Raw genomic sequence first — 11,181 nt, 5'->3', positions numbered from 1 at the left:
CGGAGGCGAGCGAATCCAGGTGCCGCCGGCCCTCCGCCCCCTCCCTCCCTCTCCCTCTCCTTCTCCTCCCCTGCTCCCCATCGTCCTCCCTCCCACTCCCTCGACGGCGGGGCATAGGGCCATGGCGGCAGCGGAAGGCGAAGGCCCGCGCGGGGCCATGGCGGCGACGGCCAGATCCACGGGGTCCCCGCTCCTTCCTCGCCGGGGGATCGAGCGGCGGGCACGACGAGCTGCTGCAGCAGCCCGGATGCGCAAGCCCTCGGCCTCAGCTTCCCGCAACGGACTGTCGCCGCCCCTGCGTGCCGCCGTCTTCCTCTGGGCGCCGCCATATATATATATATATATCTCCCCCCTGTGCCGCGCGACGAATGGGCGGCGGCCGGGCTCCTGCCCGCTCTCTCTCCCCCCTGTGCCGCGCGACGAGTGGGAGGCGGCCGGGTTTTGTCAACCTGCAAACTACTGGTGACACAGCCGTTCGAGCCGTGGTTGAGCCTCGCCGCCCCACCGCCTTCCTTGCGTGCGCGCCGGCCCTGCCCCCGCTTGCCTCCCTCGCTGCCCTGCCTCTCGCCAGGCCCGACGCGGCGAAGATGTGGCCGTCGTCGTCCTCGATGGAGCAGCTGTGGTCGTCCTCCTCCTGGTAAGCTGTTGCCAAATCCTTAGCCCCTCATCCATGCTGTCATCGCCGATGTAAGGTTTCCAGTTTCGTACTCCAATTGTTGCATTCGCTTGTTTGCAACATTTCCTTGTGGAAATGAAGCCTGCCTCTTCCACGAACGAGGCGTCGGATCTACGACCTTTCTCCGTTTCCGAATTAGTTTTCCTTCTTTGTTGGATACGGTTGCTTTTGTTAAGTTGCTACACATACAATTTTCCTTTGTTTCTTTGCGCCGCTTATCCGTTTGTTTAGATCTGTCATTTGTTCTCCCTCTTGCTGAACCAGGAGATTGAAGGGCACCATTCTTTGATGTTCGAATGTTTGATTCCTTACAGGGAAGAACACAATAAGGTATTCCCTCGCAATGACATTTATTCAGACTTGCTTCATTGCTTGCTTAGGGACCTATGCAGTTCTAGACCGCCTACGTTTTTTAGATTTGTTTTTAGCAAATCATTGTCCAGCCCCATTTATGCTCTGCAGTTTTTGCATAGGCCTTCCTGTTTCTGAGTACTAAAAGTATGGACCCCAAATATTGCTGGTTTATCACAGCTCTCCTCTTCGTTTCTTGCCAAAAAGCAGCAGCAATCAGAGAGCAGAAGAAGGGGCGAGCCTGCTTAGATCTGCAGCAAAAGAGGTGCGGTTCTTTCCGATTGGTAGCATACTTTCATTCACATAAGCATGCCCCGTAATATACCCCACTCAAAATGTGATTTCCACCCCAAATGGAGGCCACGTTCCGGTTCAAAAAAAATGGAGGCCACGTTATTAATCTTGGATCTGCTTAACTTACCCTCCCAGGCACCACAGCATGCTAAGTTCATCACCGTTATGGAAGACGAAGCCTTTGCCTCCACATCACAAAGCAGTCATGCCTAGCTTACAGGTACATCAAACGCAAATCTATGGTTTATTATATCAAAGTCTGCATAAGGTATTGTTAATATCAGTTAGTGTTCTAGGATCGACTAGACACGAATCAAGAGGGGTATCTTCCATCTTTCCTTTTCACAAGTGCAAAAGAGTTCCTAGATCTAGAACACAGAGAGTATATTAGAGTACAGAGAGAGGGAGAGAGAGACCATCACCACCGGAGGAGCTTGAGGCAGCCATCACAGGTTCGCTGATGAAGATCTGCTCTAGGGCAGCGGCGAGCGATGCAGCAGCTGCACGGTCGTGGTGGCGTTGTCGTGGACGGCGCCGACGACGACGAACCAGGGTTGATGGTGGCGGCGGTGAGACTTCCCACTGCTCCAGCGCCTCTCTCTAGATCGGCTAGGGTTAGGGAATGTGAGTGAGGGTGCTGGCGGCGCGACGAACCTCGTGTCGTGTGCCCCGGCTCCTCACCCCCTTTTTATTTTGGCGCTGTGCAGCGGGGGCCCACCAACCATTAAGGGTTGGGCGCCCCCGATCAGGGCGCGGATTAAGTCCCTAATAGACCGTTGGGTCTATTAGGAAGGAGATCAATCCAACATTCTCCCCCTTGATCTCACTTTGTACTTTAACTTTATACTTTAACATGAAACTTTTTCCTTTAGTTGTTCCATCACAGATTGATAAATAGAGCATGCTTTATCGTCACGGTCCAAGACCGATAGACTCAACAGCTACCATATACATCACTGTTTTGAAACAAATTCTTTATCTTTTGGGCCTTTTTTATTCTCCAAAAATCACAGGCTTTCCCTTAAACCCATGCCGGCTATGTGTTCCATGAACACATTGGGTGGTAAGCCTTTAGTTAGCGGATCCGCAAGCATTTTCTTTGTACTTATATGCTCGAGTGTAATAGAGTGATTCTGGATTTTCTCCTTCACAACATAAAACTTTATGTCAATGTGTTTGGCAGCTCCACTTGACTTATTGTTGTGAGCATAAAACACTGCTGGTTCGTTGTCACAGTACATTCTGAGTGGTCTTTGAATGCTGTCTACCACTCTTAAACCGGGTATAAATTTCTTTAACCATTCAACCTGCCCCGAGGCCTCATAACATGCCACAAATTCAGCGTACATGGTCGATGACACAGTGACGCTTTGTTTGGAGCTTTTCCACGATATAGCTCCCCCTGCGAGTGTGAACACATAACCGGACATGGACTTTCGGTCATCGATGTCCCCCGCAAAATCCGCATCTGAGTACCCTTCTATCTCTAGGGAATCGGATTTTCTGTATGTTAGCATGAGGCCTTTTGTGCCTTGCACATAACGTAATGCTTTCTTTACCATAATCCAGTGTGCCTGTCCTGGATTACTTTGATATCTGCCAAGTATCCCGGTAACAAAAGCTAAGTCAGGGCATGTACAAACTTGAGCATACTGTATGCTTCCTACAGCTGAAGCATATGGAACCGCTTTCATTTGATCGATCTCATACTGGTTCCTGGGACATTGAAATTTCCCAAATCTATCGCCCTTGACTATTGGAGCAGGTGAAGGCTTGCACATATGCATGCTGTATTTCTTTAGAATTTTTTCTAAGTATGCCTTTTGTGACAGTCCTAATACCCCCTTTGTTCTATCTCGGTGAATTTCAATTTCCAATACAAATGAAGCTTCACCAAGATCTTTCATATCAAAGTTTGAGGACAAGAATTTCTTTGTCTCCAGTAGCAGACCAACATCACTACTAGCAAGTAGAATGTCATCCACATATAGGATCAGGAAAATAAATTTTTCACTTCTAAATTTTGCATAAATGCAATTGTCCTCCTCATTTTCTTTAAACCCAAATTTTCTTATGGTTTCATCAAACTTTAAATACCACTGCCTAGAGGCTTGCTTTAATCCATAAATGGATTTCTTTAAGCGACACCCCATATGTTCTTTTCCTTTCATGACAAAACCTTTTGGTTGTGCCATGTAAATATTTTCATACAAATCCCCGTTAAGGAATGCCGTCTTTACATCCATCTGATGTAACTCTAAGTCATAATGTGCCACCAATGCCATTATAATCCTGAAGGAATCTTTACACGAAACCGGAGAAAAAGTTTCGTTATAGTCTATCCCTTCTCTTTGCGTAAAGCCTTTTGCCACGAGTCGTGCTTTGAACCTTTTCTACATTCCCTTTGGAGTCATGTTTTATCTTGTAAACCCGTTTACAGCCTACTGTTTTCGCTCCTTTAGGAATTTCCTCTAAGTCCCAAACACCATTGGAACTCATTGATTTCATCTCATCCTTCATAGCTTCCAGCCATTTAGATGAGTGAATACTTCTCATGGCTTCTTCATACGAAGTGGGATCACCCTCCATATGAACCTCTTCTGTATTATAAACTTCATAGTCGCTAGAAATAGCCGACCTTCTTTCTCTTTGTGACCTTCTAAGAGCTACTGCTTGTGGCACATTTTGTGCCTCAACTTCTGGCACATTTTCCATAGGGGGCTGTAGCACCACCTCCTCATGTCCAACCACGGGTTCAGGCTGTTCCTGGATGACAGGTTCCAAACCTTCGCTCACAGTTGGTATGGGTGGAGTTACGACAGGTGTTGACACCGTAATAACTGGAATAGTTGGCGCAGCAACAACCGAAGAAGGTACTGACGTCACTATTTCAGGAACTTTTGGTGCAGCATCAACAGGTAGTGAGAAAAATAGCTCTTGAATCATAGGAGTAGGCACATACACCCGCTTCTCCTCAAGGTCAATTTCTCTAGGTACCATGCTCCCCCTGATCATTTCACTTTCTAGAAAGACAGCATGTCTCGTTTCTACAAACTTTGTATGTATGTCTGGACAGTAGAAACGAAAACCTTTCGACTTTTCAGGATAGCCTATAAAATGGCAGCTTACAGTTTTGGAATCCAGTTTTCCAATATTTGGATTAAACATTTTAGCCTCAGCTGGGCTCCCCCAGACCCGTAGGTGAGTCAGTGAGGGTTCTCTTCCTGTCTATAGCTCATACGGCGTTTTGGGCACCGATTTGCTTGGCACTCTGTTGAGAATATGGATGGCGGTTTTCAACGCCTCCATCCACAGACTCAATGGCAATGAGAAATAACTCATCATACTGCGCACCATATCCATTAGTGTACGGTTGCGCCTTTCAGCTACTCCATTTTGCTGAGGCTCCCCCGGTGTAGAGTATTAGGCAACTATTCCATTTTCCTGTAAAAACCTCGCAAAAGGTCCAGGAACTTGTCCATAAGGGGTATGTCGACCGTAGTACTCCCCTCCACGGTCTGATCTTACTATTTTAATTCTTTTGTCAAGCTGATTCTCAACCTCAGCTTTGAATATTTTAAATTTATCCAATGCTTCATATCTTTCTTTGATTGGATAAATGTAACCATAGCGGGAGTAATCGTCTGTGAATGTTATGAACGAATCATATCCATCCACACTTTTCACAGGAAACGGTCCACATATATCAGTGTGAATTATTTCTAACGTTCCTGCACTTCGTTTGGCACCCTTTTTAATTTGCTTTACAAATTTTCCTTTAATGCATTCAATGCATTGTTCAAAATCAGAGAACTCTAGCTGTGGAAGAATTTCACTTTTCACTAATCTTTCAATTCTCCCCCTCGAAATATGGCCTAAACGACAGTGCCATAATTTCGATGAAGTATCTTGAGTTCTCTTTCTTTTCTTTGTTTCTTTCTCTGACAAGGATTCATTCACATTCACATTACATACAGAATGCACTTTATCACGCATAGATAATAAATAAAGATCATTGTAAAGGACAGTATCATCAATACAATTATTATCAAACCATAGTTCACATTTGCCATTCGCAAAATGACAACCAAAACCATATGTGTCTAAGCGTGATACACTGATCAAGTTTCTTTGAAGCGAAGGAACAAATAAAACATCTTTTAATACAAGCATGAAACCATTAACTAGCTCGAGGGAGACATCGCCAACAGCTTCCACATCTGCTTGTACTCCGTTCGCGACTTTAATTTGTCTTTCGCTTCTTAGCGTAGTCCTTGTCGAACGGAATCCCTGTAAAGAATTTGCAACATGCACAGTTGCACCAGAATCAATCCACCAAGTAGATTTAGAAAACTTTAAATACAGGGATTCATTAACAAATGAAATTACATTCTCACCATTCTTTGCCATTATCATTTTTAAATAAGCGGGACAATCTGCTTTGCGATGTCCCTTGTCAAAACAGTGGAAGCACTCATCTTGTGCTGGAGTGTGCTGTTGCTGGCGCTGTTGCTGATACTTCTGTGGCATAGGGGCTTTGTCTTTAGCTTTAGAGGAAGAAGCAGCTTGGAAAGGCCTTTTCTTGTTATTATGCACAAAATTGACAGACCCACCATTCTGTTTCTTGAGTCTATCTTGCTCTTGTGCACACATTGCAATTGCCTTTTTCATGTTCCACTTCTCTGGCTGTGAGTTATAGTTTACAACGAACGTTGCAAACTCTTTTGGCAGAGAGGCGAACACCAGGTGCACCATAAACTCTTCTTTGAGATCCAAGTCCATTGGTTTGAGCTTGGAGTTCAAAGCACACATCCCCATGATATGATCTCTTATCGTACCGGCATTGCCATAGTATCTTTTTGTGACCAACTGCTCTATGATCTGTGTGGCATAAGTCTTTGAAGAACCAGTAAACTGATTCTTTATCTTTGCAAGGTATTCTGCAGCTGAATCACACTCTCCAATTGAACCCAAAATATTAGGATCAATTGTGTTCTTTATAACTGCCACACATTTCTTGTTGGCGTTATTCCACTTTGTCTTTTCGAGATCATAAGCCATCTTTAAGGGAGCATAGTCCCTTTGCTTTTTCTGCCACTCAGCATCAGTGTCAGAATCTCCTCTCACTGGAGCCGGTGGCTCAGTGGGCTTTGGAGTGGTGATAATCTCATCCACTTCTCCACAGACGAAAGCAAGATCAACTTTCTTGATTCATTCACCATAGTTGTCTCCTTTTAGTGTTGGGATGTGACTGATGAATCCCATCAAATTCATCCCCGCTGAAAATTTCAAAAAATAGTGAGAACATAATAACAATAATTGCATGTAAAATTTCAACGTTGGTCAAAATAGAACATACAACTGTTTATGCAATTAAATCTATATCACCGTTGGGCAGAAATAGAAATAAATGCACAAAAACTATGAAATTACAGTATTGTAATTAACAACGTTGGTCAGAAAATTAACAATACTATAATCCTCAAAAATAATCTTTTAATCATGCTCTTAAACTTTAATTGTCTCGTTGGTTCGAATTAAAGTAAAGAACAACTATAATGACTTTTGCAGCGGAAACATGTAGAAAATTTCTATTTTCAGAAGCAATACTGTGAACTTTTAGCTCTAAACAATATACACGTTGGTGCAAAATTGAATAGAGATCAAACTATAAACAAATTCATTCAAAAAACTATTGAAATTGCTTCTGGAAAAATAGAAAAAACAATAAAACGAAAAACACTGTTCAGCAGCCCAGGAGCAAAACCGGCCCGCGGCCTGCTCGGCCACCCTTCCTTGGGCCCGAGGCTCGACAGCCAACGGCCGGGCCGCCGAAACGGCCCGCCGCGACGTCTCCTCCCCCCCGCCCGCATGGGCCGCCTGCCAGCCCAGGAAGCGAGGAGCGATCTCGACCGTCGATCTTGATCGGACGGTCGCCCGCGCGATTCGCCGGATCAAAAACGACGACGACGCGGCGTCCCTCAAACCCTAGTTCATTCTTTCCCTCCCCTTTCTCTCTCCTCGAAACGGAGGCGACGGCCGCTGGCCATGGTGGCCCGGCGGAGTGGGCAGGGCGGCGCCACCGCGGCTTGCTCGCCGGCGCGCGCGCTCGCCGGTGGGTGAGCGCGCCGCCGTCGAGCTCGCCATGGATGGCGCCAGGCTCTCGAGCCCCGCATGCGCAAAACCCCAGCGTCCCGGAGCGGCAAGCCGGCGGCTTCTCTGTGCCGAGATGTCCGGCGAGCGGCGGCGCAAACGCGTCCCGCGCACCGGTGGCGGCAGTGGCACGCGGACCAGGTAGGCCCCGCGCCCTTTCACCTCTAGGGTTAGGGTTAGGGTTGCATTTTTGAGTTCGATTTGCAATCGATTCTCTCTGTTCTTTTCGATTTGCATCGAGTTCTTTATTTTCCTTCGATTTCTTTCGATTCACAGACGAATCCGTCTTTGCCCCTACTGGATCTATGCACTAGCATGACGTCTGATACCATTGTTAATATCAGTTAGTGTTCTAGGATCGACTAGACACGGATCAAGAGGGGTATCTTCCATCTTTTCTTTTCACAAGTGCAAAAGAGTTCCTAGATCTAGAACACAGAGAGTATATTAGAGTACAGAGAGAGGGAGAGAGAGACCATCACCACAGAGGAGCTTGAGGCAGCCATCACAGGTTCGCTGATGAAGATCTGCTCTAGGGCAGCGGCGAGCGATGCAGCAGCTGCACGGTCGTGGTGGCGTTGTCGTGGACGGCGCCGACGACGACGAACCAGGGTTGATGGTGGCGGCGGTGAGACTTCCCACTGCTCCAGCGCCTCTCTCTAGATCGGCTAGGGTTAGGGAATGTGAGTGAGGGTGCTGGCGGCGCGACGAACCTCGTGTCGTGTGCCCCGGCCCCTCACCCCCTTTTTATTTTGGCGCTGTGCAGCGGGGGCCCACCAACCATTAAGGGTTGGGCGCCCCCGATCAGGGCGCGGATTAAGGCCCTAATAGACCGTTGGGTCTATTAGGAAGGAGATCAATCCAACAGGTATAACTGCAGCACATCAGATTACGGAACAACAAAAAGATGATGTTAGATAGATATAGCATTTTCAAGCAGTACATTTGTCTTGCCATATACAGCTTAAGAAATCTCGGTTATCCTGCAGATGCATTTCAGAAAAACACCCTTCTGCACACTTGCTTAAATACGCTTATTGTAGGTATCCTCTCTTTAATTTCTACTCAGAACATACTTTTATTTGACCTCTTATTAGGCAGGCTTAGAAAAAATGTCCTACTAACACTTGCTCTTAGATCAATGTAAGCTTAAGAAATATTAACTGTGCTATAAATCAGGATCACAAAAAACCCCTATTACACAATTGATTAAGTGCACTTATCTTAGGCATTACCTCTTTAATTTCCATCCGCAACTCACTTTTACTTCGCCTCCTGTTAGGCAAGCTAGAAAAACTTGGACTGCCCGCACTTGCTTTTCCAGCAATGTCATCTTAGGAAAGCTTGGTTATACTATGAATGGAGTTCAGAAAAGCACCATACTGTACACTTACACTTATGCTAGGTATCTCTTTTAAATTCCCATTCACAACTCACTTTTATTTGACCTCTTACTACGCAGCCTTACAAAAAAAATGGACCCTACCCACACTTGAGATTTGACCAATGTCCACTTGCTGCTACTAAATTAATTATTTCGCATTGCCAACGGTATTGCTACAATCTTCTTTACTGAAAATTTAGCTACAAGGATTTATTCTTCCTTCATATTTACAATATATCTACAGCTGTAGCCTTCAATGCCCCAATGCTTAGGACAGAATTACTATATAGCCACCCCCTTTTGGAAATATTCATTTTACTTATTTACCCAGCTACTACAGTCTTTCTGACCCACTTAGAATTTACAATCTAACTATCTATTACATTTATACAGCCCAATTGGAGCTACCAAATGATATTACATTTGTACAGGCCAATTTGAGCAACCAAATGATACAGGTACGACTGGTGAAACCATTTAATCAATAGCAACCGGAAACAAATCCCAGCCGGCAACCTTTGAACTAGCTGCTCCTATACTGGGGTCTGCAGTCTGCACTTGCCTTGTCACTTCAGTTAGCATTTAAAATTCTCTTCAAAAAAACCACTCTTTTCCGCCCTAGCTTTCCTTGTAGCCCACAATCCTTTGGAAGAGAATGATGCACTTTATCTTTGCCTATCATGGTGTCAAACTTTCCCCTATCCCCGCATGGATAAAAGCTGCTATTGCATATATAAACTCACGTCTGCCTCCTCGCTTACACTAGAAAGCATTTTGCGAGTAGAGTGCAAACTGTCTTTGTGTTTACGCTTCTGATGCTTGACAATGTAGGTTCACCAAGAACATGAACATGAACCCTTGGAAAAACAAGCTTGTGTGAAGGATATGTGCAATAATTAAAAATGTGTTAACCAATGTCGAAAAACCTCCTGCATATTGTGCACAAGTTTCTTCTGTCAACCCTAATTTTTTTTTGAACTAAACTTCAAATAGTAATAAGTAATTCTGTTTCAAATTTCATTGTAGTCTAACCATGTCATTTCCAAAAGGAGCAAGATCAACTGAAGCTCCACTAGCTAGCCATCAAACAAGCTACGGTACGCGCACAGTCATTCCTCAATGGCTGACAAGTTGGCTTTCCCTAATCTCTCCTCCTCCGTTGTTGCCTTTTAGAATTTTACCACTGTTTAGATGGAAGTTTTGATGCTCCCTGTGGATATTTGATTTATCATAGCGCCAACTCATGAAAGGAATCCTCATGCTATTACTTTTTCTCCTGTAACAAACTAATTAAGTTGGTCTATTAGGTTCTTAGATTTGCTGTCACTAAACAGTATGTATATCTCTTGCAGGTCATTCCGACTTCGTTTAAATATTTTCTCTATTTTGAATATTGATATTTGCACCTGTTTCAATGATCCTGAGCTATCCATGTCTTGAAGGCATATGATACAATGACAGTAAACTGAGTGGGTTACATTAGTATCTAGATAAAAAATGTGGTTCCTATCTATTCTAGGCAATAATATTGAATGGTATGTTTTAATTAAACACTCAAAATACAGAGTAAACATGCTACTGATTGAGTAGATGGCAGCAACATTGCTTTGCCTGTGAGATAATCTTTTAATATTAATTATAATGCAACAATGGTACTTTTACCTCTTATGTCCGCAGGCCACCTATTTTTCCTCCTGATCTTCCAAGTTGGTAGCTTTGTTGTTCTACAAGCTGACACTGATAAGGATGCAAGAAAGACAATGCCTGATGCCTGTTGTTGATAATCTAAGTTCGATATAATGTGCTTTCTCTAATGCTCCTGCTGTCTATTTTATATTACAGAAGGATGAATATTCTGCACTCTAAGTTGGGCTCCAGATCATGTTAATGGCTCACCGCTGCCGGTAGCAGCATCAAACAATAGGATCATTCGGTCCATCAATTATTACATCCTGGAGCTTGTGAATCTGAATTTTTTTTCCTTGTGTTTATACATAGATTGGACCTTGACAGGACATGAACAAGTACATTTTGTTTTCTTCATGTTCACATTTCGATCAATGAATAAGGATAGTTGTTTTCTCTATGTTCACACGTTGGCCAGTATATATGAAAGGCAGGAAGAAATGAAACCATTTTACCATTTGTAATTGTAAAATGGTTTTCCCAGCAGTTATAAAGTAGAACCATCATGACAATCACTTCAGGTACGTTAATTTGGTTATTGATATTTCGGAAATGTATGCCAACCACTAGAGGTTCAGTACATGATAACTGGGAAAAAAAAAATAAGCATCCTAGGATTGAACTGTGAGTCTCTATT

The 11,181-nt window shown here is 44.3% G+C and overlaps 1 long non-coding RNA gene across 7 annotated transcripts; it reads left to right on the top strand.

Annotated features, from left to right (window-relative positions):
- Nucleotides 1-389: 389 nt before the first annotated feature.
- Nucleotides 390-10,950, top strand: LOC120690483. 7 transcript variants are annotated; one of them, XR_005681784.1, is made up of 5 exons: nt 390-637; nt 941-1,006; nt 1,238-1,292; nt 1,457-1,541; nt 8,937-10,950. It is a non-coding gene; the product is annotated as an uncharacterized LOC120690483 (long non-coding RNA). The 7 variants fall into 7 exon arrangements; XR_005681786.1 differs by having other exon boundaries at nt 1,235-1,292; XR_005681787.1 differs by having other exon boundaries at nt 390-1,006; nt 8,937-9,025; nt 9,252-10,950.
- The last annotated feature ends 231 nt before the right edge of the window (nt 10,951-11,181 follow it).

The sequence above is a fragment of the Panicum virgatum genome, chromosome 9N (genome assembly GCF_016808335.1).
Source record: "Panicum virgatum strain AP13 chromosome 9N, P.virgatum_v5, whole genome shotgun sequence".
Lineage (NCBI taxonomy): Eukaryota > Viridiplantae > Streptophyta > Magnoliopsida > Poales > Poaceae > Panicum > Panicum virgatum.
Note: the sequence above shows the minus strand (reverse complement) of the source record. Positions and strands in the feature narration are given on the sequence as shown.